Source organism: Larus michahellis, chromosome 6, assembly GCF_964199755.1.
Source record: "Larus michahellis chromosome 6, bLarMic1.1, whole genome shotgun sequence".
NCBI lineage: Eukaryota > Metazoa > Chordata > Aves > Charadriiformes > Laridae > Larus > Larus michahellis.
In genome coordinates, this window is record NC_133901.1 from 11,688,502 (window position 1) to 11,716,307 (window position 27,806).

The 27,806-nt window shown below is 64.0% G+C and overlaps 22 non-coding genes across 22 annotated transcripts; all 22 read left to right on the forward strand.

Moving 5' to 3' along the window:
* The first annotated feature begins 776 nt into the window (after positions 1–776).
* LOC141745579 (5S ribosomal RNA) lies at positions 777–895 on the forward strand. The gene has a single exon (XR_012587854.1). It is a non-coding gene; the product is annotated as a 5S ribosomal RNA (ribosomal RNA).
* Positions 896–2,047: 1,152 nt separating this feature from the next.
* LOC141745814 (5S ribosomal RNA) lies at positions 2,048–2,166 on the forward strand. Its single transcript, XR_012588082.1, has one exon. It is a non-coding gene; the product is annotated as a 5S ribosomal RNA (ribosomal RNA).
* Positions 2,167–3,318: 1,152 nt separating this feature from the next.
* LOC141745825 (5S ribosomal RNA) lies at positions 3,319–3,437 on the forward strand. The gene has a single exon (XR_012588094.1). It is a non-coding gene; the product is annotated as a 5S ribosomal RNA (ribosomal RNA).
* A 1,148-nt stretch (positions 3,438–4,585) lies between these two features.
* Positions 4,586–4,704, forward strand: LOC141745706 (5S ribosomal RNA). Its single transcript, XR_012587977.1, has one exon. It is a non-coding gene; the product is annotated as a 5S ribosomal RNA (ribosomal RNA).
* Positions 4,705–5,852: 1,148 nt separating this feature from the next.
* On the forward strand, positions 5,853–5,971 carry LOC141745837 (5S ribosomal RNA). Its single transcript, XR_012588105.1, has one exon. It is a non-coding gene; the product is annotated as a 5S ribosomal RNA (ribosomal RNA).
* Positions 5,972–7,119: 1,148 nt separating this feature from the next.
* Positions 7,120–7,238, forward strand: LOC141745707 (5S ribosomal RNA). Its single transcript, XR_012587978.1, has one exon. It is a non-coding gene; the product is annotated as a 5S ribosomal RNA (ribosomal RNA).
* Positions 7,239–8,386: 1,148 nt separating this feature from the next.
* LOC141745745 (5S ribosomal RNA) lies at positions 8,387–8,505 on the forward strand. The gene has a single exon (XR_012588015.1). It is a non-coding gene; the product is annotated as a 5S ribosomal RNA (ribosomal RNA).
* Positions 8,506–9,653: 1,148 nt separating this feature from the next.
* On the forward strand, positions 9,654–9,772 carry LOC141745699 (5S ribosomal RNA). The gene has a single exon (XR_012587970.1). It is a non-coding gene; the product is annotated as a 5S ribosomal RNA (ribosomal RNA).
* A 1,152-nt stretch (positions 9,773–10,924) lies between these two features.
* LOC141745609 (5S ribosomal RNA) lies at positions 10,925–11,043 on the forward strand. Its single transcript, XR_012587883.1, has one exon. It is a non-coding gene; the product is annotated as a 5S ribosomal RNA (ribosomal RNA).
* A 1,142-nt stretch (positions 11,044–12,185) lies between these two features.
* Positions 12,186–12,304, forward strand: LOC141745716 (5S ribosomal RNA). Its single transcript, XR_012587987.1, has one exon. It is a non-coding gene; the product is annotated as a 5S ribosomal RNA (ribosomal RNA).
* A 1,142-nt stretch (positions 12,305–13,446) lies between these two features.
* Positions 13,447–13,565, forward strand: LOC141745848 (5S ribosomal RNA). Its single transcript, XR_012588116.1, has one exon. It is a non-coding gene; the product is annotated as a 5S ribosomal RNA (ribosomal RNA).
* A 1,148-nt stretch (positions 13,566–14,713) lies between these two features.
* Positions 14,714–14,832, forward strand: LOC141745580 (5S ribosomal RNA). Its single transcript, XR_012587855.1, has one exon. It is a non-coding gene; the product is annotated as a 5S ribosomal RNA (ribosomal RNA).
* A 1,148-nt stretch (positions 14,833–15,980) lies between these two features.
* Positions 15,981–16,099, forward strand: LOC141745789 (5S ribosomal RNA). Its single transcript, XR_012588058.1, has one exon. It is a non-coding gene; the product is annotated as a 5S ribosomal RNA (ribosomal RNA).
* Positions 16,100–17,251: 1,152 nt separating this feature from the next.
* On the forward strand, positions 17,252–17,370 carry LOC141745538 (5S ribosomal RNA). The gene has a single exon (XR_012587816.1). It is a non-coding gene; the product is annotated as a 5S ribosomal RNA (ribosomal RNA).
* A 1,152-nt stretch (positions 17,371–18,522) lies between these two features.
* Positions 18,523–18,641, forward strand: LOC141745648 (5S ribosomal RNA). The gene has a single exon (XR_012587920.1). It is a non-coding gene; the product is annotated as a 5S ribosomal RNA (ribosomal RNA).
* Positions 18,642–19,793: 1,152 nt separating this feature from the next.
* Positions 19,794–19,912, forward strand: LOC141745550 (5S ribosomal RNA). The gene has a single exon (XR_012587827.1). It is a non-coding gene; the product is annotated as a 5S ribosomal RNA (ribosomal RNA).
* Positions 19,913–21,060: 1,148 nt separating this feature from the next.
* Positions 21,061–21,179, forward strand: LOC141745860 (5S ribosomal RNA). The gene has a single exon (XR_012588128.1). It is a non-coding gene; the product is annotated as a 5S ribosomal RNA (ribosomal RNA).
* Positions 21,180–22,329: 1,150 nt separating this feature from the next.
* Positions 22,330–22,448, forward strand: LOC141745872 (5S ribosomal RNA). Its single transcript, XR_012588139.1, has one exon. It is a non-coding gene; the product is annotated as a 5S ribosomal RNA (ribosomal RNA).
* Positions 22,449–23,602: 1,154 nt separating this feature from the next.
* On the forward strand, positions 23,603–23,721 carry LOC141745657 (5S ribosomal RNA). The gene has a single exon (XR_012587929.1). It is a non-coding gene; the product is annotated as a 5S ribosomal RNA (ribosomal RNA).
* Positions 23,722–24,873: 1,152 nt separating this feature from the next.
* LOC141745787 (5S ribosomal RNA) lies at positions 24,874–24,992 on the forward strand. Its single transcript, XR_012588056.1, has one exon. It is a non-coding gene; the product is annotated as a 5S ribosomal RNA (ribosomal RNA).
* A 1,051-nt stretch (positions 24,993–26,043) lies between these two features.
* LOC141745663 (5S ribosomal RNA) lies at positions 26,044–26,162 on the forward strand. Its single transcript, XR_012587934.1, has one exon. It is a non-coding gene; the product is annotated as a 5S ribosomal RNA (ribosomal RNA).
* Positions 26,163–27,404: 1,242 nt separating this feature from the next.
* Positions 27,405–27,523, forward strand: LOC141745883 (5S ribosomal RNA). The gene has a single exon (XR_012588150.1). It is a non-coding gene; the product is annotated as a 5S ribosomal RNA (ribosomal RNA).
* The last annotated feature ends 283 nt before the right edge of the window (positions 27,524–27,806 follow it).

A 27,806-nucleotide genomic window follows, 5' to 3' on the forward strand; every position in this document is an offset into this window, starting at 1 on the left:
GCATGTTGGGTGCTGTAGGCTTTTGGCGGCGGGCGGAGGGGTGTTGAGCGTTTTGGTGTTGCGGGTGGGGGGTTGTGTCGGGGGGGCAGGTGCGCGTGTGGTTGCGGCAGGCGGGTGGGTGTGTGGGGCTGCAGGGCACGTGGGAGGCTTGTGGAGGTTTTTTGGGTTGTTGGGTGCTGTAGGCTTTTACCGGCAGGCGGTGGGGCGTTGAGTGTTTTGGTGTTGCGAGTGGGGTGTTGCGGCAGGCGGGTGGGTGTGCGGGGCTGCGGGGCGTGTAGCAGGGGTGTGGAGGTCTTTTGGGGTGTTGGGTGCTGTATGATTTTGGCGTCGGGCGGAGCGTCTGGCGAGCGTTGTGGTGTTGCGAGTGGGGTATTGTGGCAGGCGTCGGGGCAGGTGCGCGTGTTGTTGCGGGAGGAGGGAGGGTGTGTGGGGCTGTAGGGCGTGTGCGGTGCGTGAGGGTGGTGTAAGTACTTAGTGGTGTTGTGTGTGGGGTGTTGTGTTGTGTGAGGTGCGTGTGTTGTTGGGTGAGGCGTGTGTGTGTGTGTGTGTGTGTGTAGGGCAGGGTGCGTGTGGTGAGGGGTGTGTATTTTTTGCGGGGTGTTGCGTGTGGGGTGTTGTTTTGTGTGAGGTGTGTTGTGGGTAGGTGCGTGTGTTGTGCGTGTGTTTGTGTGTGTGTGTGTGGTGTGAGGCGTTGTTGTGGGCGTGGGGGTGTGTGTGAGTGCGGGAGGGCGGTGTGGGCGGTGGGTGTGGAGAGGGCTGTTGTGGGGCAGAGGGGTGCCTACGGCCATACCACCCTGAGAACGCCCGATCTCATCTGATCTCGGAAGCTAAGCAGGGTCGGGCCCGGTTAGTACTTGGATGGGAGACCGCCCGGGAATACCGGGTGCTGTAGGCTTTTGCCGGCGGGCGGAGGGGTGCTGCGCGTTTTGCTGTTGCGTCCGGCAGGGGGGCAGGTGCGGGTGTGTTTGCGGCAGGCGGGTGGGCGTGTGGGGCTGCGGGGCGCGTGGGAGGCTTGTGGAGGTTTTTTGGGCTGTTGTAGGCTTTTGCCGGCAGGCGGGGGGGTGTTGAGTGTTTTGGTGTTGCGAGTGGGGTGTTGCGGCAGGCGGGTGGGTGTGTGGGGCTGGAGGGCGCGGGGCGTGTGGGAGTGGTGTGTAAGTATTTTGGGGGGCTGTGTTGGGGCAGGTGCGGGTGTAGTTGCGGCAGGCGGGCGGGTGTGTGGGGCTGCGGGCCGTGTGGCAGGGGTGTGGGGGTTTTCTGGAGTGTTGCGCGTGGCATGTTGGGTGCTGTAGGCTTTTGGCGGCGGGCGGAGGGGTGTTGAGCGTTTTGGTGTTGCGGGTGGGGGGTTGTGTCGGGGGGGCAGGTGCGTGTGTGGTTGCGGCAGGCGGGTGGGTGTGTGGGGCTGCAGGGCACGTGGGAGGCTTGTGGAGGTTTTTTGGGTTGTTGGGTGCTGTAGGCTTTTGCCGGCAGGTGGGGGGGCGTTGAGTGTTTTGGTGTTGCGAGTGGGGTGTTGCGGCAGGCGGGTGGGTGTGCGGGGCTGCGGGGCGTGTAGCAGGGGTGTGGAGGTCTTTTGGGGTGTTGGGTGCTGTATGATTTTGGCGTCGGGCGGAGCGTCTGGCGAGCGTTGTGGTGTTGCGAGTGGGGTATTGTGGCAGGCGTCGGGGCAGGTGCGCGTGTTGTTGCGGGAGGAGGGAGGGTGTGTGGGGCTGTAGGGCGTGTGCGGTGCGTGAGTGTGGTGTAAGTACTTAGTGGTGTTGTGTGTGGGGTGTTGTGTTGTGTGAGGTGCGTGTGTTGTTGGGTGAGGCGTGTGTGTGTGTGTGTGTGTGTGTAGGGCAGGGTGCGTGTGGTGAGGGGTGTGTATTTTTTGCGGGGTGTTGCGTGTGGGGTGTTGTTTTGTGTGAGGTGTGTTGTGGGTAGGTGCGTGTGTTGTGCGTGTGTTTGTGTGTGTGTGTGTGGTGTGAGGCGTTGTTGTGGGCGTGGGGGTGTGTGTGAGTGCGGGAGGGCGGTGTGGGCGGTGGGTGTGGAGAGGGCTGTTGTGGGGCAGAGGGGTGCCTACGGCCATACCACCCTGAGAACGCCCGATCTCGTCTGATCTCGGAAGCTAAGCAGGGTCGGGCCCGGTTAGTACTTGGATGGGAGACCGCCTGGGAATACCGGGTGCTGTAGGCTTTTGCCGGCAGGCGGAGGGGTGCTGCGCGTTTTGCTGTTGCGTCCGGCAGGGGGGCAGGTGCGGGTGTGGTTGCGGCAGGCGGGTGGGTGTGTGGGGCTGTGGGGCACGTGGGAGGCTTGTGGAGGTTTTTTGGGCTGTTGTAGGCTTTTGCCGGCAGGCGGGGGGGTGTTGAGTGTTTTGGTGTTGCGAGTGGGGTGTTGCGGCAGGCGGGTGGGTGTGTGGGGCTGGAGGGCGCGGGGCGTGTGGGAGTGGTGTGTAAGTATTTTGGGGCGCTGTGTTGGGGCAGGTGCGGGTGTAGTTGCGGCAGGCGGGCGGGTGTGTGGGGCTGCGGGCCGTGTGGCAGGGGTGTGGGGGTTTTCTGGAGTGTTGCGCGTGGCATGTTGGGTGCTGTAGGCTTTTGGCGGCGGGCGGAGGGGTGTTGAGCGTTTTGGTGTTGCGGGTGGGGGGTTGTGTCGGGGGGGCAGGTGCGCGTGTGGTTGCGGCAGGCGGGTGGGTGTGTGGGGCTGCAGGGCACGTGGGAGGCTTGTGGAGGTTTTTTGGGTTGTTGGGTGCTGTAGGCTTTTACCGGCAGGCGGTGGGGCGTTGAGTGTTTTGGTGTTGCGAGTGGGGTGTTGCGGCAGGCGGGTGGGTGTGCGGGGCTGCGGGGCGTGTAGCAGGGGTGTGGAGGTCTTTTGGGGTGTTGGGTGCTGTATGATTTTGGCGTCGGGCGGAGCGTCTGGCGAGCGTTGTGGTGTTGCGAGTGGGGTATTGTGGCAGGCGTCGGGGCAGGTGCGCGTGTTGTTGCGGGAGGAGGGAGGGTGTGTGGGGCTGTAGGGCGTGTGCGGTGCGTGAGGGTGGTGTAAGTACTTAGTGGTGTTGTGTGTGGGGTGTTGTGTTGTGTGAGGTGCGTGTGTTGTTGGGTGAGGCGTGTGTGTGTGTGTGTGTGTGTGTAGGGCAGGGTGCGTGTGGTGAGGGGTGTGTATTTTTTGCGGGGTGTTGCGTGTGGGGTGTTGTTTTGTGTGAGGTGTGTTGTGGGTAGGTGCGTGTGTTGTGCGTGTGTTTGTGTGTGTGTGTGTGGTGTGAGGCGTTGTTGTGGGCGTGGGGGTGTGTGTGAGTGCGGGAGGGCGGTGTGGGCGGTGGGTGTGGAGAGGGCTGTTGTGGGGCAGAGGGGTGCCTACGGCCATACCACCCTGAGAACGCCCGATCTCGTCTGATCTCGGAAGCTAAGCAGGGTCGGGCCCGGTTAGTACTTGGATGGGAGACCGCCTGGGAATACCGGGTGCTGTAGGCTTTTGCCGGCAGGCGGAGGGGTGCTGCGCGTTTTGCTGTTGCGTCCGGCAGGGGGGCAGGTGCGGGTGTGTTTGCGGCAGGCGGGTGGGTGTGTGGGGCTGTGGGGCACGTGGGAGGCTTGTGGAGGTTTTTTGGGCTGTTGTAGGCTTTTGCCGGCAGGCGGGGGGGTGTTGAGTGTTTTGGTGTTGCGAGTGGGGTGTTGCGGCAGGCGGGTGGGTGTGTGGGGCTGGAGGGCGCGGGGCGTGTGGGAGTGGTGTGTAAGTATTTTGGGGGGCTGTGTTGGGGCAGGTGCGGGTGTAGTTGCGGCAGGCGGGCGGGTGTGTGGGGCTGCGGGCCGTGTGGCAGGGGTGTGGGGGTTTTCTGGAGTGTTGCGCGTGGCATGTTGGGTGCTGTAGGCTTTTGGCGGCGGGCGGAGGGGTGTTGAGCGTTTTGGTGTTGCGGGTGGGGGGTTGTGTCGGGGGGGCAGGTGCGCGTGTGGTTGCGGCAGGCGGGTGGGTGTGTGGGGCTGCAGGGCACGTGGGAGGCTTGTGGAGGTTTTTTGGGTTGTTGGGTGCTGTAGGCTTTTGCCGGCAGGCGGGGGGGCGTTGAGTGTTTTGGTGTTGCGAGTGGGGTGTTGCGGCAGGCGGGTGGGTGTGCGGGGCTGCGGGGCGTGTAGCAGGGGTGTGGAGGTCTTTTGGGGTGTTGGGTGCTGTATGATTTTGGCGTCGGGCGGAGCGTCTGGCGAGCGTTGTGGTGTTGCGAGTGGGGTATTGTGGCAGGCGTCGGGGCAGGTGCGTGTGTTGTTGCGGGAGGAGGGAGGGTGTATGGGGCTGTAGGGCGTGTGCGGTGCGTGAGTGTGGTGTAAGTACTTAGTGGTGTTGTGTGTGGGGTGTTGTGTTGTGTGAGGTGCGTGTGTTGTTGGGTGAGGCGTGTGTGTGTGTGTGTGTGCAGGGCAGGGTGCGTGTGGTGAGGGGTGTGTATTTTTTGCGGGGTGTTGCGTGTGGGGTGTTGTTTTGTGTGAAGTGTGTTGTGGGTAGGTGCGTGTGTTGTGCGTGTGTTTGTGTGTGTGTGTGTGGTGTGAGGCGTTGTTGTGGGCGTGGGGGTGTGTGTGAGTGCGGGAGGGCGGTGTGGGCGGTGGGTGTGGAGAGGGCTGTTGTGGGGCAGAGGGGTGCCTACGGCCATACCACCCTGAGAACGCCCGATCTCGTCTGATCTCGGAAGCTAAGCAGGGTCGGGCCCGGTTAGTACTTGGATGGGAGACCGCCCGGGAATACTGGGTGCTGTAGGCTTTTGCCGGCAGGCGGAGGGGTGCTGCGCGTTTTGCTGTTGCGTCCGGCAGGGGGGCAGGTGCGGGTGTGGTTGCGGCAGGCGGGTGGGTGTGTGGGGCTGCAGGGCACGTGGGAGGCTTGTGGAGGTTTTTTGGGCTGTTGTAGGCTTTTGCCGGCAGGCGGGGGGGTGTTGAGTGTTTTGGTGTTGCGAGTGGGGTGTTGCGGCAGGCGGGTGGGTGTGTGGGGCTGGAGGGCGCGGGGCGTGTGGGAGTGGTGTGTAAGTATTTTGGGGGGCTGTGTTGGGGCAGGTGCGGGTGTAGTTGCGGCAGGCGGGCGGGTGTGTGGGGCTGCGGGCCGTGTGGCAGGGGTGTGGGGGTTTTCTGGAGTGTTGCGCGTGGCATGTTGGGTGCTGTAGGCTTTTGGCGGCGGGCGGAGGGGTGTTGAGCGTTTTGGTGTTGCGGGTGGGGGGTTGTGTCGGGGGGGCAGGTGCGCGTGTGGTTGCGGCAGGCGGGTGGGTGTGTGGGGCTGCAGGGCACGTGGGAGGCTTGTGGAGGTTTTTTGGGTTGTTGGGTGCTGTAGGCTTTTGCCGGCAGGCGGGGGGGCGTTGAGTGTTTTGGTGTTGCGAGTGGGGTGTTGCGGCAGGCGGGTGGGTGTGCGGGGCTGCGGGGCGTGTAGCAGGGGTGTGGAGGTCTTTTGGGGTGTTGGGTGCTGTATGATTTTGGCGTCGGGCGGAGCGTCTGGCGAGCGTTGTGGTGTTGCGAGTGGGGTATTGTGGCAGGCGTCGGGGCAGGTGCGTGTGTTGTTGCGGGAGGAGGGAGGGTGTGTGGGGCTGTAGGGCGTGTGCGGTGCGTGAGTGTGGTGTAAGTACTTAGTGGTGTTGTGTGTGGGGTGTTGTGTTGTGTGAGGTGCGTGTGTTGTTGGGTGAGGCGTGTGTGTGTGTGTGTGTGTAGGGCAGGGTGCGTGTGGTGAGGGGTGTGTATTTTTTGCGGGGTGTTGCGTGTGGGGTGTTGTTTTGTGTGAGGTGTGTTGTGGGTAGGTGCGTGTGTTGTGCGTGTGTTTGTGTGTGTGTGTGTGGTGTGAGGCGTTGTTGTGGGCGTGGGGGTGTGTGTGAGTGCGGGAGGGCGGTGTGGGCGGTGGGTGTGGAGAGGGCTGTTGTGGGGCAGAGGGGTGCCTACGGCCATACCACCCTGAGAACGCCCGATCTCGTCTGATCTCGGAAGCTAAGCAGGGTCGGGCCCGGTTAGTACTTGGATGGGAGACCGCCTGGGAATACCGGGTGCTGTAGGCTTTTGCCGGCAGGCGGAGGGGTGCTGCGCGTTTTGCTGTTGCGTCCGGCAGGGGGGCAGGTGCGGGTGTGTTTGCGGCAGGCGGGTGGGTGTGTGGGGCTGTGGGGCACGTGGGAGGCTTGTGGAGGTTTTTTGGGCTGTTGTAGGCTTTTGCCGGCAGGCGGGGGGGTGTTGAGTGTTTTGGTGTTGCGAGTGGGGTGTTGCGGCAGGCGGGTGGGTGTGTGGGGCTGGAGGGCGCGGGGCGTGTGGGAGTGGTGTGTAAGTATTTTGGGGCGCTGTGTTGGGGCAGGTGCGGGTGTAGTTGCGGCAGGCGGGCGGGTGTGTGGGGCTGCGGGCCGTGTGGCAGGGGTGTGGGGGTTTTCTGGAGTGTTGCGCGTGGCATGTTGGGTGCTGTAGGCTTTTGGCGGCGGGCGGAGGGGTGTTGAGCGTTTTGGTGTTGCGGGTGGGGGGTTGTGTCGGGGGGGCAGGTGCGCGTGTGGTTGCGGCAGGCGGGTGGGTGTGTGGGGCTGCAGGGCACGTGGGAGGCTTGTGGAGGTTTTTTGGGTTGTTGGGTGCTGTAGGCTTTTGCCGGCAGGCGGGGGGGCGTTGAGTGTTTTGGTGTTGCGAGTGGGGTGTTGCGGCAGGCGGGTGGGTGTGCGGGGCTGCGGGGCGTGTAGCAGGGGTGTGGAGGTCTTTTGGGGTGTTGGGTGCTGTATGATTTTGGCGTCGGGCGGAGCGTCTGGCGAGCGTTGTGGTGTTGCGAGTGGGGTATTGTGGCAGGCGTCGGGGCAGGTGCGTGTGTTGTTGCGGGAGGAGGGAGGGTGTATGGGGCTGTAGGGCGTGTGCGGTGCGTGAGTGTGGTGTAAGTACTTAGTGGTGTTGTGTGTGGGGTGTTGTGTTGTGTGAGGTGCGTGTGTTGTTGGGTGAGGCGTGTGTGTGTGTGTGTGTGCAGGGCAGGGTGCGTGTGGTGAGGGGTGTGTATTTTTTGCGGGGTGTTGCGTGTGGGGTGTTGTTTTGTGTGAAGTGTGTTGTGGGTAGGTGCGTGTGTTGTGCGTGTGTTTGTGTGTGTGTGTGTGGTGTGAGGCGTTGTTGTGGGCGTGGGGGTGTGTGTGAGTGCGGGAGGGCGGTGTGGGCGGTGGGTGTGGAGAGGGCTGTTGTGGGGCAGAGGGGTGCCTACGGCCATACCACCCTGAGAACGCCCGATCTCGTCTGATCTCGGAAGCTAAGCAGGGTCGGGCCCGGTTAGTACTTGGATGGGAGACCGCCCGGGAATACTGGGTGCTGTAGGCTTTTGCCGGCAGGCGGAGGGGTGCTGCGCGTTTTGCTGTTGCGTCCGGCAGGGGGGCAGGTGCGGGTGTGGTTGCGGCAGGCGGGTGGGTGTGTGGGGCTGCAGGGCACGTGGGAGGCTTGTGGAGGTTTTTTGGGCTGTTGTAGGCTTTTGCCGGCAGGCGGGGGGGTGTTGAGTGTTTTGGTGTTGCGAGTGGGGTGTTGCGGCAGGCGGGTGGGTGTGTGGGGCTGGAGGGCGCGGGGCGTGTGGGAGTGGTGTGTAAGTATTTTGGGGGGCTGTGTTGGGGCAGGTGCGGGTGTAGTTGCGGCAGGCGGGCGGGTGTGTGGGGCTGCGGGCCGTGTGGCAGGGGTGTGGGGGTTTTCTGGAGTGTTGCGCGTGGCATGTTGGGTGCTGTAGGCTTTTGGCGGCGGGCGGAGGGGTGTTGAGCGTTTTGGTGTTGCGGGTGGGGGGTTGTGTCGGGGGGGCAGGTGCGCGTGTGGTTGCGGCAGGCGGGTGGGTGTGTGGGGCTGCAGGGCACGTGGGAGGCTTGTGGAGGTTTTTTGGGTTGTTGGGTGCTGTAGGCTTTTGCCGGCAGGCGGGGGGGCGTTGAGTGTTTTGGTGTTGCGAGTGGGGTGTTGCGGCAGGCGGGTGGGTGTGCGGGGCTGCGGGGCGTGTAGCAGGGGTGTGGAGGTCTTTTGGGGTGTTGGGTGCTGTATGATTTTGGCGTCGGGCGGAGCGTCTGGCGAGCGTTGTGGTGTTGCGAGTGGGGTATTGTGGCAGGCGTCGGGGCAGGTGCGTGTGTTGTTGCGGGAGGAGGGAGGGTGTGTGGGGCTGTAGGGCGTGTGCGGTGCGTGAGGGTGGTGTAAGTACTTAGTGGTGTTGTGTGTGGGGTGTTGTGTTGTGTGAGGTGCGTGTGTTGTTGGGTGAGGCGTGTGTGTGTGTGTGTGTGTAGGGCAGGGTGCGTGTGGTGAGGGGTGTGTATTTTTTGCGGGGTGTTGCGTGTGGGGTGTTGTTTTGTGTGAGGTGTGTTGTGGGTAGGTGCGTGTGTTGTGCGTGTGTTTGTGTGTGTGTGTGTGGTGTGAGGCGTTGTTGTGGGCGTGGGGGTGTGTGTGAGTGCGGGAGGGCGGTGTGGGCGGTGGGTGTGGAGAGGGCTGTTGTGGGGCAGAGGGGTGCCTACGGCCATACCACCCTGAGAACGCCCGATCTCGTCTGATCTCGGAAGCTAAGCAGGGTCGGGCCCGGTTAGTACTTGGATGGGAGAGCGCCTGGGAATACCGGGTGCTGTAGGCTTTTGCCGGCGGGCGGAGGGGTGCTGCGCGTTTTGCTGTTGCGTCCGGCAGGGGGGCAGGTGCGGGTGTGTTTGCGGCAGGCGGGTGGGCGTGTGGGGCTGCGGGGCGCGTGGGAGGCTTGTGGAGGTTTTTTGGGCTGTTGTAGGCTTTTGCCGGCAGGCGGGGGGGTGTTGAGTGTTTTGGTGTTGCGAGTGGGGTGTTGCGGCAGGCGGGTGGGTGTGTGGGGCTGGAGGGCGCGGGGCGTGTGGGAGTGGTGTGTAAGTATTTTGGGGGGCTGTGTTGGGGCAGGTGCGGGTGTAGTTGCGGCAGGCGGGCGGGTGTGTGGGGCTGCGGGCCGTGTGGCAGGGGTGTGGGGGTTTTCTGGAGTGTTGCGCGTGGCATGTTGGGTGCTGTAGGCTTTTGGCGGCGGGCGGAGGGGTGTTGAGCGTTTTGGTGTTGCGGGTGGGGGGTTGTGTCGGGGGGGCAGGTGCGCGTGTGGTTGCGGCAGGCGGGTGGGTGTGTGGGGCTGCAGGGCACGTGGGAGGCTTGTGGAGGTTTTTTGGGTTGTTGGGTGCTGTAGGCTTTTGCCGGCAGGTGGGGGGGCATTGAGTGTTTTGGTGTTGCGAGTGGGGTGTTGCGGCAGGCGGGTGGGTGTGCGGGGCTGCGGGGCGTGTAGCAGGGGTGTGGAGGTCTTTTGGGGTGTTGGGTGCTGTATGATTTTGGCGTCGGGCGGAGCGTCTGGCGAGCGTTGTGGTGTTGCGAGTGGGGTATTGTGGCAGGCGTCGGGGCAGGTGCGTGTGTTGTTGCGGGAGGAGGGAGGGTGTGTGGGGCTGTAGGGCGTGTGCGGTGCGTGAGGGTGGTGTAAGTACTTAGTGGTGTTGTGTGTGGGGTGTTGTGTTGTGTGAGGTGCGTGTGTTGTTGGGTGAGGCGTGTGTGTGTGTGTGTGTGTAGGGCAGGGTGCGTGTGGTGAGGGGTGTGTATTTTTTGCGGGGTGTTGCGTGTGGGGTGTTGTTTTGTGTGAGGTGTGTTGTGGGTAGGTGCGTGTGTTGTGCGTGTGTTTGTGTGTGTGTGTGTGGTGTGAGGCGTTGTTGTGGGCGTGGGGGTGTGTGTGAGTGCGGGAGGGCGGTGTGGGCGGTGGGTGTGGAGAGGGCTGTTGTGGGGCAGAGGGGTGCCTGCGGCCATACCATCCTGAGAACGCCCGATCTCGTCTGATCTCGGAAGCTAAGCAGGGTCGGGCCCGGTTAGTACTTGGATGGGAGACCGCCTGGGAATACCGGGTGCTGTAGGCTTTTGCCGGCGGGCGGAGGGGTGCTGCGCGTTTTGCTGTTGCGTCCGGCAGGGGGGCAGGTGCGGGTGTGGTTGCGGCAGGCGGGTGGGTGTGTGGGGCTGCAGGGCACGTGGGAGGCTTGTGGAGGTTTTTTGGGCTGTTGTAGGCTTTTGCCGGCAGGCGGGGGGGTGTTGAGTGTTTTGGTGTTGCGAGTGGGGTGTTGCGGCAGGCGGGTGGGTGTGTGGGGCTGGAGGGCGCGGGGCGTGTGGGAGTGGTGTGTAAGTATTTTGGGGGGCTGTGTTGGGGCAGGTGCGGGTGTAGTTGCGGCAGGCGGGCGGGTGTGTGGGGCTGCGGGCCGTGTGGCAGGGGTGTGGGGGTTTTCTGGAGTGTTGCGCGTGGCATGTTGGGTGCTGTAGGCTTTTGGCGGCGGGCGGAGGGGTGTTGAGCGTTTTGGTGTTGCGGGTGGGGGGTTGTGTCGGGGGGGCAGGTGCGCGTGTGGTTGCGGCAGGCGGGTGGGTGTGTGGGGCTGCAGGGCACGTGGGAGGCTTGTGGAGGTTTTTTGGGTTGTTGGGTGCTGTAGGCTTTTGCCGGCAGGCGGGGGGGCGTTGAGTGTTTTGGTGTTGCGAGTGGGGTGTTGCGGCAGGCGGGTGGGTGTGCGGGGCTGCGGGGCGTGTAGCAGGGGTGTGGAGGTCTTTTGGGGTGTTGGGTGCTGTATGATTTTGGCGTCGGGCGGAGCGTCTGGCGAGCGTTGTGGTGTTGCGAGTGGGGTATTGTGGCAGGCGTCGGGGCAGGTGCGTGTGTTGTTGCGGGAGGAGGGAGGGTGTGTGGGGCTGTAGGGCGTGTGCGGTGCGTGAGGGTGGTGTAAGTACTTAGTGGTGTTGTGTGTGGGGTGTTGTGTTGTGTGAGGTGCGTGTGTTGTTGGGTGAGGCGTGTGTGTGTGTGTGTGTGTGTGTAGGGCAGGGTGCGTGTGGTGAGGGGTGTGTATTTTTTGCGGGGTGTTGCGTGTGGGGTGTTGTTTTGTGTGAGGTGTGTTGTGGGTAGGTGCGTGTGTTGTGCGTGTGTTTGTGTGTGTGTGTGTGGTGTGAGGCGTTGTTGTGGGCGTGGGGGTGTGTGTGAGTGCGGGAGGGCGGTGTGGGCGGTGGGTGTGGAGGGGGCTGTTGTGGGGCAGAGGGGTGCCTACGGCCATACCACCCTGAGAACGCCCGATCTCGTCTGATCTCGGAAGCTAAGCAGGGTCGGGCCCGGTTAGTACTTGGATGGGAGACCGCCCGGGAATACCGGGTGCTGTAGGCTTTTGCCGGCGGGCGGAGGGGTGCTGCGCGTTTTGCTGTTGCGTCCGGCAGGGGGGCAGGTGCGGGTGTGTTTGCGGCAGGCGGGTGGGCGTGTGGGGCTGCGGGGCACGTGGGAGGCTTGTGGAGGTTTTTTGGGCTGTTGTAGGCTTTTGCCGGCAGGCGGGGGGGTGTTGAGTGTTTTGGTGTTGCGAGTGGGGTGTTGCGGCAGGCGGGTGGGTGTGTGGGGCTGGAGGGCGCGGGGCGTGTGGGAGTGGTGTGTAAGTATTTTGGGGGGCTGTGTTGGGGCAGGTGCGGGTGTAGTTGCGGCAGGCGGGCGGGTGTGTGGGGCTGCGGGCCGTGTGGCAGGGGTGTGGGGGTTTTCTGGAGTGTTGCGCGTGGCATGTTGGGTGCTGTAGGCTTTTGGCGGCGGGCGGAGGGGTGTTGAGCGTTTTGGTGTTGCGGGTGGGGGGTTGTGTCGGGGGGGCAGGTGCGCGTGTGGTTGCGGCAGGCGGGTGGGTGTGTGGGGCTGCAGGGCACGTGGGAGGCTTGTGGAGGTTTTTTGGGTTGTTGGGTGCTGTAGGCTTTTGCCGGCAGGCGGGGGGGCGTTGAGTGTTTTGGTGTTGCGAGTGGGGTGTTGCGGCAGGCGGGTGGGTGTGCGGGGCTGCGGGGCGTGTAGCAGGGGTGTGGAGGTCTTTTGGGGTGTTGGGTGCTGTATGATTTTGGCGTCGGGCGGAGCGTCTGGCGAGCGTTGTGGTGTTGCGAGTGGGGTATTGTGGCAGGCGTCGGGGCAGGTGCGTGTGTTGTTGCGGGAGGAGGGAGGGTGTGTGGGGCTGTAGGGCGTGTGCGGTGCGTGAGTGTGGTGTAAGTACTTAGTGGTGTTGTGTGTGGGGTGTTGTGTTGTGTGAGGTGCGTGTGTTGTTGGGTGAGGCGTGTGTGTGTGTGTAGGGCAGGGTGCGTGTGGTGAGGGGTGTGTATTTTTTGCGGGGTGTTGCGTGTGGGGTGTTGTTTTGTGTGAGGTGTGTTGTGGGTAGGTGCGTGTGTTGTGCGTGTGTTTGTGTGTGTGTGTGTGGTGTGAGGCGTTGTTGTGGGCGTGGGGGTGTGTGTGAGTGCGGGAGGGCGGTGTGGGCGGTGGGTGTGGAGAGGGCTGTTGTGGGGCAGAGGGGTGCCTACGGCCATACCACCCTGAGAACGCCCGATCTCGTCTGATCTCGGAAGCTAAGCAGGGTCGGGCCCGGTTAGTACTTGGATGGGAGACCGCCTGGGAATATTGGGTGCTGTAGGCTTTTGCCGGCGGGCGGAGGGGTGCTGCGCGTTTTGCTGTTGCGTCCGGCAGGGGGGCAGGTGCGGGTGTGGTTGCGGCAGGCGGGTGGGCGTGTGGGGCTGCGGGGCACGTGGGAGGCTTGTGGAGGTTTTTTGGGCTGTTGTAGGCTTTTGCCGGCAGGCGGGGGGGTGTTGAGTGTTTTGGTGTTGCGAGTGGGGTGTTGCGGCAGGCGGGTGGGTGTGTGGGGCTGGAGGGCGCGGGGCGTGTGGGAGTGGTGTGTAAGTATTTTGGGGGGCTGTGTTGGGGCAGGTGCGGGTGTAGTTGCGGCAGGCGGGCGGGTGTGTGGGGCTGCGGGCCGTGTGGCAGGGGTGTGGGGGTTTTCTGGAGTGTTGCGCGTGGCATGTTGGGTGCTGTAGGCTTTTGGCGGCGGGCGGAGGGGTGTTGAGCGTTTTGGTGTTGCGGGTGGGGGGTTGTGTCGGGGGGGCAGGTGCGCGTGTGGTTGCGGCAGGCGGGTGGGTGTGTGGGGCTGCAGGGCACGTGGGAGGCTTGTGGAGGTTTTTTGGGTTGTTGGGTGCTGTAGGCTTTTGCCGGCAGGCGGGGGGGCGTTGAGTGTTTTGGTGTTGCGAGTGGGGTGTTGCGGCAGGCGGGTGGGTGTGCGGGGCTGCGGGGCGTGTAGCAGGGGTGTGGAGGTCTTTTGGGGTGTTGGGTGCTGTATGATTTTGGCGTCGGGCGGAGCGTCTGGCGAGCGTTGTGGTGTTGCGAGTGGGGTATTGTGGCAGGCGTCGGGGCAGGTGCGTGTGTTGTTGCGGGAGGAGGGAGGGTGTGTGGGGCTGTAGGGCGTGTGCGGTGCGTGAGGGTGGTGTAAGTACTTAGTGGTGTTGTGTGTGGGGTGTTGTGTTGTGTGAGGTGCGTGTGTTGTTGGGTGAGGCGTGTGTGTGTGTGTAGGGCAGGGTGCGTGTGGTGAGGGGTGTGTATTTTTTGCGGGGTGTTGCGTGTGGGGTGTTGTTTTGTGTGAGGTGTGTTGTGGGTAGGTGCGTGTGTTGTGCGTGTGTTTGTGTGTGTGTGTGTGGTGTGAGGCGTTGTTGTGGGCGTGGGGGTGTGTGTGAGTGCGGGAGGGCGGTGTGGGCGGTGGGTGTGGAGAGGGCTGTTGTGGGGCAGAGGGGTGCCTACGGCCATACCACCCTGAGAACGCCCGATCTCGTCTGATCTCGGAAGCTAAGCAGGGTCGGGCCCGGTTAGTACTTGGATGGGAGACCGCCTGGGAATACCGGGTGCTGTAGGCTTTTGCCGGCGGGCGGAGGGGTGCTGCGCGTTTTGCTGTTGCGTCCGGCAGGGGGGCAGGTGCGGGTGTGGTTGCGGCAGGCGGGTGGGTGTGTGGGGCTGCAGGGCACGTGGGAGGCTTGTGGAGGTTTTTTGGGCTGTTGTAGGCTTTTGCCGGCAGGCGGGGGGGTGTTGAGTGTTTTGGTGTTGCGAGTGGGGTGTTGCGGCAGGCGGGTGGGTGTGTGGGGCTGGAGGGCGCGGGGCGTGTGGGAGTGGTGTGTAAGTATTTTGGGGGGCTGTGTTGGGGCAGGTGCGGGTGTAGTTGCGGCAGGCGGGCGGGTGTGTGGGGCTGCGGGCCGTGTGGCAGGGGTGTGGGGGTTTTCTGGAGTGTTGCGCGTGGCATGTTGGGTGCTGTAGGCTTTTGGCGGCGGGCGGAGGGGTGTTGAGCGTTTTGGTGTTGCGGGTGGGGGGTTGTGTCGGGGGGGCAGGTGCGCGTGTGGTTGCGGCAGGCGGGTGGGTGTGTGGGGCTGCAGGGCACGTGGGAGGCTTGTGGAGGTTTTTTGGGTTGTTGGGTGCTGTAGGCTTTTGCCGGCAGGCGGGGGGGCGTTGAGTGTTTTGGTGTTGCGAGTGGGGTGTTGCGGCAGGCGGGTGGGTGTGCGGGGCTGCGGGGCGTGTAGCAGGGGTGTGGAGGTCTTTTGGGGTGTTGGGTGCTGTATGATTTTGGCGTCGGGCGGAGCGTCTGGCGAGCGTTGTGGTGTTGCGAGTGGGGTATTGTGGCAGGCGTCGGGGCAGGTGCGCGTGTTGTTGCGGGAGGAGGGAGGGTGTGTGGGGCTGTAGGGCGTGTGCGGTGCGTGAGGGTGGTGTAAGTACTTAGTGGTGTTGTGTGTGGGGTGTTGTGTTGTGTGAGGTGCGTGTGTTGTTGGGTGAGGCGTGTGTGTGTGTGTGTGTGTAGGGCAGGGTGCGTGTGGTGAGGGGTGTGTATTTTTTGCGGGGTGTTGCGTGTGGGGTGTTGTTTTGTGTGAGGTGTGTTGTGGGTAGGTGCGTGTGTTGTGCGTGTGTTTGTGTGTGTGTGTGTGGTGTGAGGCGTTGTTGTGGGCGTGGGGGTGTGTGTGAGTGCGGGAGGGCGGTGTGGGCGGTGGGTGTGGAGAGGGCTGTTGTGGGGCAGAGGGGTGCCTACGGCCATACCACCCTGAGAACGCCCGATCTCATCTGATCTCGGAAGCTAAGCAGGGTCGGGCCCGGTTAGTACTTGGATGGGAGACCGCCCGGGAATACCGGGTGCTGTAGGCTTTTGCCGGCGGGCGGAGGGGTGCTGCGCGTTTTGCTGTTGCGTCCGGCAGGGGGGCAGGTGCGGGTGTGTTTGCGGCAGGCGGGTGGGCGTGTGGGGCTGCGGGGCGCGTGGGAGGCTTGTGGAGGTTTTTTGGGCTGTTGTAGGCTTTTGCCGGCAGGCGGGGGGGTGTTGAGTGTTTTGGTGTTGCGAGTGGGGTGTTGCGGCAGGCGGGTGGGTGTGTGGGGCTGGAGGGCGCGGGGCGTGTGGGAGTGGTGTGTAAGTATTTTGGGGGGCTGTGTTGGGGCAGGTGCGGGTGTAGTTGCGGCAGGCGGGCGGGTGTGTGGGGCTGCGGGCCGTGTGGCAGGGGTGTGGGGGTTTTCTGGAGTGTTGCGCGTGGCATGTTGGGTGCTGTAGGCTTTTGGCGGCGGGCGGAGGGGTGTTGAGCGTTTTGGTGTTGCGGGTGGGGGGTTGTGTCGGGGGGGCAGGTGCGCGTGTGGTTGCGGCAGGCGGGTGGGTGTGTGGGGCTGCAGGGCACGTGGGAGGCTTGTGGAGGTTTTTTGGGTTGTTGGGTGCTGTAGGCTTTTGCCGGCAGGCGGGGGGGCGTTGAGTGTTTTGGTGTTGCGAGTGGGGTGTTGCGGCAGGCGGGTGGGTGTGCGGGGCTGCGGGGCGTGTAGCAGGGGTGTGGAGGTCTTTTGGGGTGTTGGGTGCTGTATGATTTTGGCGTCGGGCGGAGCGTCTGGCGAGCGTTGTGGTGTTGCGAGTGGGGTATTGTGGCAGGCGTCGGGGCAGGTGCGTGTGTTGTTGCGGGAGGAGGGAGGGTGTGTGGGGCTGTAGGGCGTGTGCGGTGCGTGAGTGTGGTGTAAGTACTTAGTGGTGTTGTGTGTGGGGTGTTGTGTTGTGTGAGGTGCGTGTGTTGTTGGGTGAGGCGTGTGTGTGTGTGTGTGTGTAGGGCAGGGTGCGTGTGGTGAGGGGTGTGTATTTTTTGCGGGGTGTTGCGTGTGGGGTGTTGTTTTGTGTGAGGTGTGTTGTGGGTAGGTGCGTGTGTTGTGCGTGTGTTTGTGTGTGTGTGTGTGGTGTGAGGCGTTGTTGTGGGCGTGGGGGTGTGTGTGAGTGCGGGAGGGCGGTGTGGGCGGTGGGTGTGGAGAGGGCTGTTGTGGGGCAGAGGGGTGCCTACGGCCATACCACCCTGAGAATGCCCGATCTCATCTGATCTTGGAAGCTAAGCAGGGTTGGGCCCGGTTAGTACTTGGATGGGAGACCGCCCGGGAATACCGGGTGCTGTAAGCTTTTGCCGGCGGGCGGAGGGGTGCTGCGCGTTTTGCTGTTGCGTCCGGCAGGGGGGCAGGTGCGGGTGTGGTTGCGGCAGGCGGGTGGGTCTGTGGGGCTGCAGGGCACGTGGGAGGCTTGTGGAGGTTTTTTGGGCTGTTGTAGGCTTTTGCCGGCAGGCGGGGGGGTGTTGAGTGTTTTGGTGTTGCGAGTGGGGTGTTGCGGCAGGCGGGTGGGTGTGTGGGGCTGGAGGGCGCGGGGCGTGTGGGAGTGGTGTGTAAGTATTTTGGGGGGCTGTGTTGGGGCAGGTGCGGGTGTAGTTGCGGCAGGCGGGCGGGTGTGTGGGGCTGCGGGCCGTGTGGCAGGGGTGTGGGGGTTTTCTGGAGTGTTGCGCGTGGCATGTTGGGTGCTGTAGGCTTTTGGCGGCGGGCGGAGGGGTGTTGAGCGTTTTGGTGTTGCGGGTGGGGGGTTGTGTCGGGGGGGCAGGTGCGCGTGTGGTTGCGGCAGGCGGGTGGGTGTGTGGGGCTGCAGGGCACGTGGGAGGCTTGTGGAGGTTTTTTGGGTTGTTGGGTGCTGTAGGCTTTTGCCGGCAGGCGGGGGGGCGTTGAGTGTTTTGGTGTTGCGAGTGGGGTGTTGCGGCAGGCGGGTGGGTGTGCGGGGCTGCGGGGCGTGTAGCAGGGGTGTGGAGGTCTTTTGGGGTGTTGGGTGCTGTATGATTTTGGCGTCGGGCGGAGCGTCTGGCGAGCGTTGTGGTGTTGCGAGTGGGGTATTGTGGCAGGCGTCGGGGCAGGTGCGCGTGTTGTTGCGGGAGGAGGGAGGGTGTGTGGGGCTGTAGGGCGTGTGCGGTGCGTGAGGGTGGTGTAAGTACTTAGTGGTGTTGTGTGTGGGGTGTTGTGTTGTGTGAGGTGCGTGTGTTGTTGGGTGAGGCATGTGTGTGTGTGTGTGTGTGTGTAGGGCAGGGTGCGTGTGGTGAGGGGTGTGTATTTTTTGCGGGGTGTTGCGTGTGGGGTGTTGTTTTGTGTGAGGTGTGTTGTGGGTAGGTGCGTGTGTTGTGCGTGTGTTTGTGTGTGTGTGTGTGGTGTGAGGCGTTGTTGTGGGCGTGGGGGTGTGTGTGAGTGCGGGAGGGCGGTGTGGGCGGTGGGTGTGGAGAGGGCTGTTGTGGGGCAGAGGGGTGCCTACGGCCATACCACCCTGAGAACGCCCGATCTCATCTGATCTCGGAAGCTAAGCAGGGTCGGGCCCGGTTAGTACTTGGATGGGAGACCGCCTGGGAATACCGGGTGCTGTAGGCTTTTGCCGGCGGGCGGAGGGGTGCTGCGCGTTTTGCTGTTGCGTCCGGCAGGGGGGCAGGTGCGGGTGTGTTTGCGGCAGGCGGGTGGGTGTGTGGGGCTGCGGGGCGCGTGGGAGGCTTGTGGAGGTTTTTTGGGCTGTTGTAGGCTTTTGCCGGCAGGCGGGGGGGTGTTGAGTGTTTTGGTGTTGCGAGTGGGGTGTTGCGGCAGGCGGGTGGGTGTGTGGGGCTGGAGGGCACGGGGCGTGTGGGAGTGGTGTGTAAGTATTTTGGGGGGCTGTGTTGGGGCAGGTGCGGGTGTAGTTGCGGCAGGCGGGCGGGTGTGTGGGGCTGCGGGCCGTGTGGCAGGGGTGTGGGGGTTTTCTGGAGTGTTGCGCGTGGCATGTTGGGTGCTGTAGGCTTTTGGCGGCGGGCGGAGGGGTGTTGAGCGTTTTGGTGTTGCGGGTGGGGGGTTGTGTCGGGGGGGCAGGTGCGCGTGTGGTTGCGGCAGGCGGGTGGGTGTGTGGGGCTGCAGGGCACGTGGGAGGCTTGTGGAGGTTTTTTGGGTTGTTGGGTGCTGTAGGCTTTTGCCGGCAGGCGGGGGGGCGTTGAGTGTTTTGGTGTTGCGAGTGGGGTGTTGCGGCAGGCGGGTGGGTGTGCGGGGCTGCGGGGCGTGTAGCAGGGGTGTGGAGGTCTTTTGGGGTGTTGGGTGCTGTATGATTTTGGCGTCGGGCGGAGCGTCTGGCGAGCGTTGTGGTGTTGCGAGTGGGGTATTGTGGCAGGCGTCGGGGCAGGTGCGCGTGTTGTTGCGGGAGGAGGGAGGGTGTGTGGGGCTGTAGGGCGTGTGCGGTGCGTGAGGGTGGTGTAAGTACTTAGTGGTGTTGTGTGTGGGGTGTTGTGTTGTGTGAGGTGCGTGTGTTGTTGGGTGAGGCATGTGTGTGTGTGTGTGTGTGTGTAGGGCAGGGTGCGTGTGGTGAGGGGTGTGTATTTTTTGCGGGGTGTTGCGTGTGGGGTGTTGTTTTGTGTGAGGTGTGTTGTGGGTAGGTGCGTGTGTTGTGCGTGTGTTTGTGTGTGTGTGTGTGGTGTGAGGCGTTGTTGTGGGCGTGGGGGTGTGTGTGAGTGCGGGAGGGCGGTGTGGGCGGTGGGTGTGGAGAGGGCTGTTGTGGGGCAGAGGGGTGCCTACGGCCATACCACCCTGAGAACGCCCGATCTCATCTGATCTTGGAAGCTAAGCAGGGTCGGGCCCGGTTAGTACTTGGATGGGAGACCGCCTGGGAATACCGGGTGCTGTAGGCTTTTGCCGGCGGGCGGAGGGGTGCTGCGCGTTTTGCTGTTGCGTCCGGCAGGGGGGCAGGTGCGGGTGTGTTTGCGGCAGGCGGGTGGGTGTGTGGGGCTGCGGGGCGCGTGGGAGGCTTGTGGAGGTTTTTTGGGCTGTTGTAGGCTTTTGCCGGCAGGCGGGGGGGTGTTGAGTGTTTTGGTGTTGCGAGTGGGGTGTTGCGGCAGGCGGGTGGGTGTGTGGGGCTGGAGGGCGCGGGGCGTGTGGGAGTGGTGTGTAAGTATTTTGGGGGGCTGTGTTGGGGCAGGTGCGGGTGTAGTTGCGGCAGGCGGGCGGGTGTGTGGGGCTGCGGGCCGTGTGGCAGGGGTGTGGGGGTTTTCTGGAGTGTTGCGCGTGGCATGTTGGGTGCTGTAGGCTTTTGGCGGCGGGCGGAGGGGTGTTGAGCGTTTTGGTGTTGCGGGTGGGGGGTTGTGTCGGGGGGGCAGGTGCGCGTGTGGTTGCGGCAGGCGGGTGGGTGTGTGGGGCTGCAGGGCACGTGGGAGGCTTGTGGAGGTTTTTTGGGTTGTTGGGTGCTGTAGGCTTTTGCCGGCAGGCGGGGGGGCGTTGAGTGTTTTGGTGTTGCGAGTGGGGTGTTGCGGCAGGCGGGTGGGTGTGCGGGGCTGCGGGGCGTGTAGCAGGGGTGTGGAGGTCTTTTGGGGTGTTGGGTGCTGTATGATTTTGGCGTCGGGCGGAGCGTCTGGCGAGCGTTGTGGTGTTGCGAGTGGGGTATTGTGGCAGGCGTCGGGGCAGGTGCGCGTGTTGTTGCGGGAGGAGGGAGGGTGTGTGGGGCTGTAGGGCGTGTGCGGTGCGTGAGGGTGGTGTAAGTACTTAGTGGTGTTGTGTGTGGGGTGTTGTGTTGTGTGAGGTGCGTGTGTTGTTGGGTGAGGCATGTGTGTGTGTGTGTGTGTGTGTAGGGCAGGGTGCGTGTGGTGAGGGGTGTGTATTTTTTGCGGGGTGTTGCGTGTGGGGTGTTGTTTTGTGTGAGGTGTGTTGTGGGTAGGTGCGTGTGTTGTGCGTGTGTTTGTGTGTGTGTGTGTGGTGTGAGGCGTTGTTGTGGGCGTGGGGGTGTGTGTGAGTGCGGGAGGGCGGTGTGGGCGGTGGGTGTGGAGAGGGCTGTTGTGGGGCAGAGGGGTGCCTACGGCCATACCACCCTGAGAACGCCCGATCTCATCTGATCTCGGAAGCTAAGCAGGGTCGGGCCCGGTTAGTACTTGGATGGGAGACCGCCTGGGAATACCGGGTGCTGTAGGCTTTTGCCGGCGGGCGGAGGGGTGCTGCGCGTTTTGCTGTTGCGTCCGGCAGGGGGGCAGGTGCGGGTGTGTTTGCGGCAGGCGGGTGGACGTATGGGGCTGCGGGGCGCGTGGGAGGCTTGTGGAGGTTTTTTGGGCTGTTGTAGGCTTTTGCCGGCAGGCGGGGGGGTGTTGAGTGTTTTGGTGTTGCGAGTGGGGTGTTGCGGCAGGCGGGTGGGTGTGTGGGGCTGGAGGGCGCGGGGCGTGTGGGAGTGGTGTGTAAGTATTTTGGGGGGCTGTGTTGGGGCAGGTGCGGGTGTAGTTGCGGCAGGCGGGCGGGTGTGTGGGGCTGCGGGCCGTGTGGCAGGGGTGTGGGGGTTTTCTGGAGTGTTGCGCGTGGCATGTTGGGTGCTGTAGGCTTTTGGCGGCGGGCGGAGGGGTGTTGAGCGTTTTGGTGTTGCGGGTGGGGGGTTGTGTCGGGGGGGCAGGTGCGCGTGTGGTTGCGGCAGGCGGGTGGGTGTGTGGGGCTGCAGGGCACGTGGGAGGCTTGTGGAGGTTTTTTGGGTTGTTGGGTGCTGTAGGCTTTTGCCGGCAGGCGGGGGGGCGTTGAGTGTTTTGGTGTTGCGAGTGGGGTGTTGCGGCAGGCGGGTGGGTGTGCGGGGCTGCGGGGCGTGTAGCAGGGGTGTGGAGGTCTTTTGGGGTGTTGGGTGCTGTATGATTTTGGCGTCGGGCGGAGCGTCTGGCGAGCGTTGTGGTGTTGCGAGTGGGGTATTGTGGCAGGCGTCGGGGCAGGTGCGTGTGTTGTTGCGGGAGGAGGGAGGGTGTGTGGGGCTGTAGGGTGTGTGCGGTGCGTGAGTGTGGTGTAAGTACTTAGTGGTGTTGTGTGTGGGGTGTTGTGTTGTGTGAGGTGCGTGTGTTGTTGGGTGAGGCGTGTGTGTGTGTGTGTGTGTAGGGCAGGGTGCGTGTGGTGAGGGGTGTGTATTTTTTGCGGGGTGTTGCGTGTGGGGTGTTGTTTTGTGTGAGGTGTGTTGTGGGTAGGTGCGTGTGTTGTGCGTGTGTTTGTGTGTGTGTGTGTGGTGTGAGGCGTTGTTGTGGGCGTGGGGGTGTGTGTGAGTGCGGGAGGGCGGTGTGGGCGGTGGGTGTGGAGAGGGCTGTTGTGGGGCAGAGGGGTGCCTACGGCCATACCACCCTGAGAACGCCCGATCTCGTCTGATCTCGGAAGCTAAGCAGGGTCGGGCCCGGTTAGTACTTGGATGGGAGACCGCCTGGGAATACCGGGTGCTGTAGGCTTTTGCCGGCGGGCGGAGGGGTGCTGCGCGTTTTGCTGTTGCGTCCGGCAGGGGGGCAGGTGCGGGTGTGTTTGCGGCAGGCGGGTGGACGTATGGGGCTGCGGGGCGCGTGGGAGGCTTGTGGAGGTTTTTTGGGCTGTTGTAGGCTTTTGCCGGCAGGCGGGGGGGTGTTGAGTGTTTTGGTGTTGCGAGTGGGGTGTTGCGGCAGGCGGGTGGGTGTGTGGGGCTGGAGGGCGCGGGGCGTGTGGGAGTGGTGTGTAAGTATTTTGGGGGGCTGTGTTGGGGCAGGTGCGGGTGTAGTTGCGGCAGGCGGGCGGGTGTGTGGGGCTGCGGGCCGTGTGGCAGGGGTGTGGGGGTTTTCTGGAGTGTTGCGCGTGGCATGTTGGGTGCTGTAGGCTTTTGGCGGCGGGCGGAGGGGTGTTGAGCGTTTTGGTGTTGCGGGTGGGGGGTTGTGTCGGGGGGGCAGGTGCGCGTGTGGTTGCGGCAGGCGGGTGGGTGTGTGGGGCTGCAGGGCACGTGGGAGGCTTGTGGAGGTTTTTTGGGTTGTTGGGTGCTGTAGGCTTTTGCGGGCAGGCGGGGGGGCGTTGAGTGTTTTGGTGTTGCGAGTGGGGTGTTGCGGCAGGCGGGTGGGTGTGCGGGGCTGCGGGGCGTGTAGCAGGGGTGTGGAGGTCTTTTGGGGTGTTGGGTGCTGTATGATTTTGGCGTCGGGCGGAGCGTCTGGCGAGCGTTGTGGTGTTGCGAGTGGGGTATTGTGGCAGGCGTCGGGGCAGGTGCGTGTGTTGTTGCGGGAGGAGGGAGGGTGTGTGGGGCTGTAGGGCGTGTGCGGTGCGTGAGTGTGGTGTAAGTACTTAGTGGTGTTGTGTGTGGGGTGTTGTGTTGTGTGAGGTGCGTGTGTTGTTGGGTGAGGCGTGTGTGTGTGTGTGTGCGTGTAGGGCAGGGTGCGTGTGGTGAGGGGTGTGTATTTTTTGCGGGGTGTTGCGTGTGGGGTGTTGTTTTGTGTGAGGTGTGTTGTGGGTAGGTGCGTGTGTTGTGCGTGTGTTTGTGTGTGTGTGTGTGGTGTGAGGCGTTGTTGTGGGCGTGGGGGTGTGTGTGAGTGCGGGAGGGCGGTGTGGGCGGTGGGTGTGGAGAGGGCTGTTGTGGGGCAGAGGGGTGCCTACGGCCATACCACCCTGAGAACGCCCGATCTCGTCTGATCTCGGAAGCTAAGCAGGGTCGGGCCCGGTTAGTACTTGGATGGGAGACCGCCTGGGAATACCGGGTGCTGTAGGCTTTTGCCGGCGGGCGGAGGGGTGCTGCGCGTTTTGCTGTTGCGTCCGGCAGGGGGGCAGGTGCGGGTGTGTTTGCGGCAGGCGGGTGGGTGTGTGGGGCTGCAGGGCACGTGGGAGGCTTGTGGAGGTTTTTTGGGCTGTTGTAGGCTTTTGCCGGCAGGCGGGGGGGTGTTGAGTGTTTTGGTGTTGCGAGTGGGGTGTTGCGGCAGGCGGGTGGGTGTGTGGGGCTGGAGGGCGCGGGGCGTGTGGGAGTGGTGTGTAAGTATTTTGGGGGGCTGTGTTGGGGCAGGTGCAGGTGTAGTTGCGGCAGGCGGGCGGGTGTGTGGGGCTGCGGGCCGTGTGGCAGGGGTGTGGGGGTTTTCTGGAGTGTTGCGCGTGGCATGTTGGGTGCTGTAGGCTTTTGGCGGCGGGCGGAGGGGTGTTGAGCGTTTTGGTGTTGCGGGTGGGGGGTTGTGTCGGGGGGGCAGGTGCGCGTGTGGTTGCGGCAGGCGGGTGGGTGTGTGGGGCTGCAGGGCACGTGGGAGGCTTGTGGAGGTTTTTTGGGTTGTTGGGTGCTGTAGGCTTTTGCCGGCAGGCGGGGGGGCGTTGAGTGTTTTGGTGTTGCGAGTGGGGTGTTGCGGCAGGCGGGTGGGTGTGCGGGGCTGCGGGGCGTGTAGCAGGGGTGTGGAGGTCTTTTGGGGTGTTGGGTGCTGTATGATTTTGGCGTCGGGCGGAGCGTCTGGCGAGCGTTGTGGTGTTGCGAGTGGGGTATTGTGGCAGGCGTCGGGGCAGGTGCGCGTGTTGTTGCGGGAGGAGGGAGGGTGTGTGGGGCTGTAGGGCGTGTGCGGTGCGTGAGGGTGGTGTAAGTACTTAGTGGTGTTGTGTGTGGGGTGTTGTGTTGTGTGAGGTGCGTGTGTTGTTGGGTGAGGCGTGTGTGTGTGTGTGTGTGTGTGTGTAGGGCAGGGTGCGTGTGGTGAGGGGTGTGTATTTTTTGCGGGGTGTTGCGTGTGGGGTGTTGTTTTGTGTGAGGTGTGTTGTGGGTAGGTGCGTGTGTTGTGCGTGTGTTTGTGTGTGTGTGTGTGGTGTGAGGCGTTGTTGTGGGCGTGGGGGTGTGTGTGAGTGCGGGAGGGCGGTGTGGGCGGTGGGTGTGGAGAGGGCTGTTGTGGGGCAGAGGGGTGCCTACGGCCATACCACCCTGAGAACGCCTGATCTCGTCTGATCTCGGAAGCTAAGCAGGGTCGGGCCCGGTTAGTACTTGGATGGGAGACCGCCTGGGAATACCGGGTGCTGTAGGCTTTTGCCGGCGGGCGGAGGGGTGCTGCGCGTTTTGCTGTTGCGTCCGGCAGGGGGGCAGGTGCGGGTGTGGTTGCGGCAGGCGGGTGGGTGTGTGGGGCTGCAGGGCACGTGGGAGGCTTGTGGAGGTTTTTTGGGCTGTTGTAGGCTTTTGCCGGCAGGCGGGGGGGTGTTGAGTGTTTTGGTGTTGCGAGTGGGGTGTTGCGGCAGGCGGGTGGGTGTGTGGGGCTGGAGGGCGCGGGGCGTGTGGGAGTGGTGTGTAAGTATTTTGGGGGGCTGTGTTGGGGCAGGTGCGGGTGTAGTTGCGGCAGGCGGGCGGGTGTGTGGGGCTGCGGGCCGTGTGGCAGGGGTGTGGGGGTTTTCTGGAGTGTTGCGCGTGGCATGTTGGGTGCTGTAGGCTTTTGGCGGCGGGCGGAGGGGTGTTGAGCGTTTTGGTGTTGCGGGTGGGGGGTTGTGTCGGGGGGGCAGGTGCGCGTGTGGTTGCGGCAGGCGGGTGGGTGTGTGGGGCTGCAGGGCACGTGGGAGGCTTGTGGAGGTTTTTTGGGTTGTTGGGTGCTGTAGGCTTTTGCCGGCAGGCGGGGGGGCGTTGAGTGTTTTGGTGTTGCGAGTGGGGTGTTGCGGCAGGCGGGTGGGTGTGCGGGGCTGCGGGGCGTGTAGCAGGGGTGTGGAGGTCTTTTGGGGTGTTGGGTGCTGTATGATTTTGGCGTCGGGCGGAGCGTCTGGCGAGCGTTGTGGTGTTGCGAGTGGGGTATTGTGGCAGGCGTCGGGGCAGGTGCGCGTGTTGTTGCGGGAGGAGGGAGGGTGTGTGGGGCTGTAGGGCGTGTGCGGTGCGTGAGGGTGGTGTAAGTACTTAGTGGTGTTGTGTGTGGGGTGTTGTGTTGTGTGAGGTGCGTGTGTTGTTGGGTGAGGCGTGTGTGTGTGTGTGTGTGTGTGTAGGGCAGGGTGCGTGTGGTGAGGGGTGTGTATTTTTTGCGGGGTGTTGCGTGTGGGGTGTTGTTTTGTGTGAGGTGTGTTGTGGGTAGGTGCGTGTGTTGTGCGTGTGTTTGTGTGTGTGTGTGTGGTGTGAGGCATTGTTGTGGGCGTGGGGGTGTGTGTGAGTGCGGGAGGGCGGTGTGGGCGGTGGGTGTGGAGAGGGCTGTTGTGGGGCAGAGGGGTGCCTACGGCCATACCACCCTGAGAACGCCCGATCTCATCTGATCTTGGAAGCTAAGCAGGGTCGGGCCCGGTTAGTACTTGGATGGGAGAGCGCCTGGGAATACCGGGTGCTGTAGGCTTTTGCCGGCGGGCGGAGGGGTGCTGCGCGTTTTGCTGTTGCGTCCGGCAGGGGGGCAGGTGCGGGTGTGTTTGCGGCAGGCGGGTGGACGTGTGGGGCTGCCGGGCGCGTGGGAGGCTTGTGGAGGTTTTTTGGGCTGTTGTAGGCTTTTGCCGGCAGGCGGGGGGGTGTTGAGTGTTTTGGTGTTGCGAGTGGGGTGTTGCGGCAGGCGGGTGGGTTTGTGGGGCTGCGGGCCGTGTGGCAGGGGTGTGGAGGTTTTCTGGAGTGTTGCGCGTGGCATGTTGGGTGCTGTAGGCTTTTGGCGGCGGGCGGAGGGGTGTTGAGCGTTTTGGTGTTGCGGGTGGGGGGTTGTGTCGGGGGGGCAGGTGCGCGTGTGGTTGCGGCAGGCGGGTGGGTGTGTGGGGCTGCAGGGCACGTGGGAGGCTTGTGGAGGTTTTTTGGGTTGTTGGGTGCTGTAGGCTTTTGCCGGCAGGCGGGGGGGCGTTGAGTGTTTTGGTGTTGCGAGTGGGGTGTTGCGGCAGGCGGGTGGGTGTGCGGGGCTGCGGGGCGTGTAGCAGGGGTGTGGAGGTCTTTTGGGGTGTTGGGTGCTGTATGATTTTGGCGTCGGGCGGAGCGTCTGGCGAGCGTTGTGGTGTTGCGAGTGGGGTATTGTGGCAGGCGTCGGGGCAGGTGCGTGTGTTGTTGCGGGAGGAGGGAGGGTGTGTGGGGCTGTAGGGCGTGTGCGGTGCGTGAGTGTGGTGTAAGTACTTAGTGGTGTTGTGTGTGGGGTGTTGTGTTGTGTGAGGTGCGTGTGTTGTTGGGTGAGGCGTGTGTGTGTGTGTGTGCGTGTAGGGCAGGGTGCGTGTGGTGAGGGGTGTGTATTTTTTGCGGGGTGTTGCGTGTGGGGTGTTGTTTTGTGTGAGGTGTGTTGTGGGTAGGTGCGTGTGTTGTGCGTGTGTTTGTGTGTGTGTGTGTGTGGTGTGAGGCGTTGTTGTGGGCGTGGGGGTGTGTGTGAGTGCGGGAGGGCGGTGTGGGCGGTGGGTGTGGAGAGGGCTGTTGTGGGGCAGAGGGGTGCCTACGGCCATACCACCCTGAGAACGCCCGATCTCGTCTGATCTCGGAAGCTAAGCAGGGTCGGGCCCGGTTAGTACTTGGATGGGAGACCGCCTGGGAATACTGGGTGCTGTAGGCTTTTGCCGGCGGGCGGAGGGGTGCTGCGCGTTTTGCTGTTGCGTCCGGCAGGGGGGCAGGTGCGGGTGTGGTTGCGGCAGGCGGGTGGGTGTGTGGGGCTGCGGGGCGCGTGGGAGGCTTGTGGAGGTTTTTTGGGCTGTTGTAGGCTTTTGCCGGCAGGCGGGGGGGTGTTGAGTGTTTTGGTGTTGCGAGTGGGGTGTTGCGGCAGGCGGGTGGGTGTGTGGGGCTGGAGGGCGCGGGGCGTGTGGGAGTGGTGTGTAAGTATTTTGGGGGGCTGTGTTGGGGCAGGTGCGGGTGTAGTTGCGGCAGGCGGGCGGGTGTGTGGGGCTGCGGGCCGTGTGGCAGGGGTGTGGGGGTTTTCTGGAGTGTTGCGCGTGGCATGTTGGGTGCTGTAGGCTTTTGGCGGCGGGCGGAGGGGTGTTGAGCGTTTTGGTGTTGCGGGTGGGGGGTTGTGTCGGGGGGGCAGGTGCGCGTGTGGTTGCGGCAGGCGGGTGGGTGTGTGGGGCTGCAGGGCACGTGGGCGGCTTGTGGAGGTTTTTTGGGCTGTTGTAGGCTTTTGCCGGCAGGCGGGGGGGTGTTGAGTGTTTTGGTGTTGCGAGTGGGGTGTTGCGGCAGGCGGGTGGGTGTGTGGGGCTGGAGGGCGCGGGGCGTGTGGGAGTGGTGTGTAAGTATTTTGGGGGGCTGTGTTGGGGCAGGTGCGGGTGTAGTTGCGGCAGGCGGGCGGGTGTGTGGGGCTGCGGGGCGTGTAGCAGGGGTGTGGAGGTCTTTTGGGGTGTTGGGTGCTGTATGATTTTGGCGTCGGGCGGAGCGTCTGGCGAGCGTTGTGGTGTTGCGAGTGGGGTATTGTGGCAGGCGTCGGGGCAGGTGCGTGTGTTGTTGCGGGAGGAGGGAGGGTGTGTGGGGCTGTAGGGTGTGTGCGGTGCGTGAGTGTGGTGTAAGTACTTAGTGGTGTTGTGTGTGGGGTGTTGTGTTGTGTGAGGTGCGTGTGTTGTTGGGTGAGGCGTGTGTGTGTGTGTGTGTGTAGGGCAGGGTGCGTGTGGTGAGGGGTGTGTATTTTTTGCGGGGTGTTGCGTGTGGGGTGTTGTTTTGTGTGAGGTGTGTTGTGGGTAGGTGCGTGTGTTGTGCGTGTGTTTGTGTGTGTGTGTGTGGTGTGAGGCGTTGTTGTGGGCGTGGGGGTGTGTGTGAGTGCGGGAGGGCGGTGTGGGCGGTGGGTGTGGAGAGGGCTGTTGTGGGGCAGAGGGGTGCCTACGGCCATACCACCCTGAGAACGCCCGATCTCGTCTGATCTCGGAAGCTAAGCAGGGTCGGGCCCGGTTAGTACTTGGATGGGAGACCGCCTGGGAATACCGGGTGCTGTAGGCTTTTGCCGGCGGGCGGAGGGGTGCTGCGCGTTTTGCTGTTGCGTCCGGCAGGGGGGCAGGTGCGGGTGTGTTTGCGGCAGGCGGGTGGACGTATGGGGCTGCGGGGCGCGTGGGAGGCTTGTGGAGGTTTTTTGGGCTGTTGTAGGCTTTTGCCGGCAGGCGGGGGGGTGTTGAGTGTTTTGGTGTTGCGAGTGGGGTGTTGCGGCAGGCGGGTGGGTGTGTGGGGCTGGAGGGCGCGGGGCGTGTGGGAGTGGTGTGTAAGTATTTTGGGGGGCTGTGTTGGG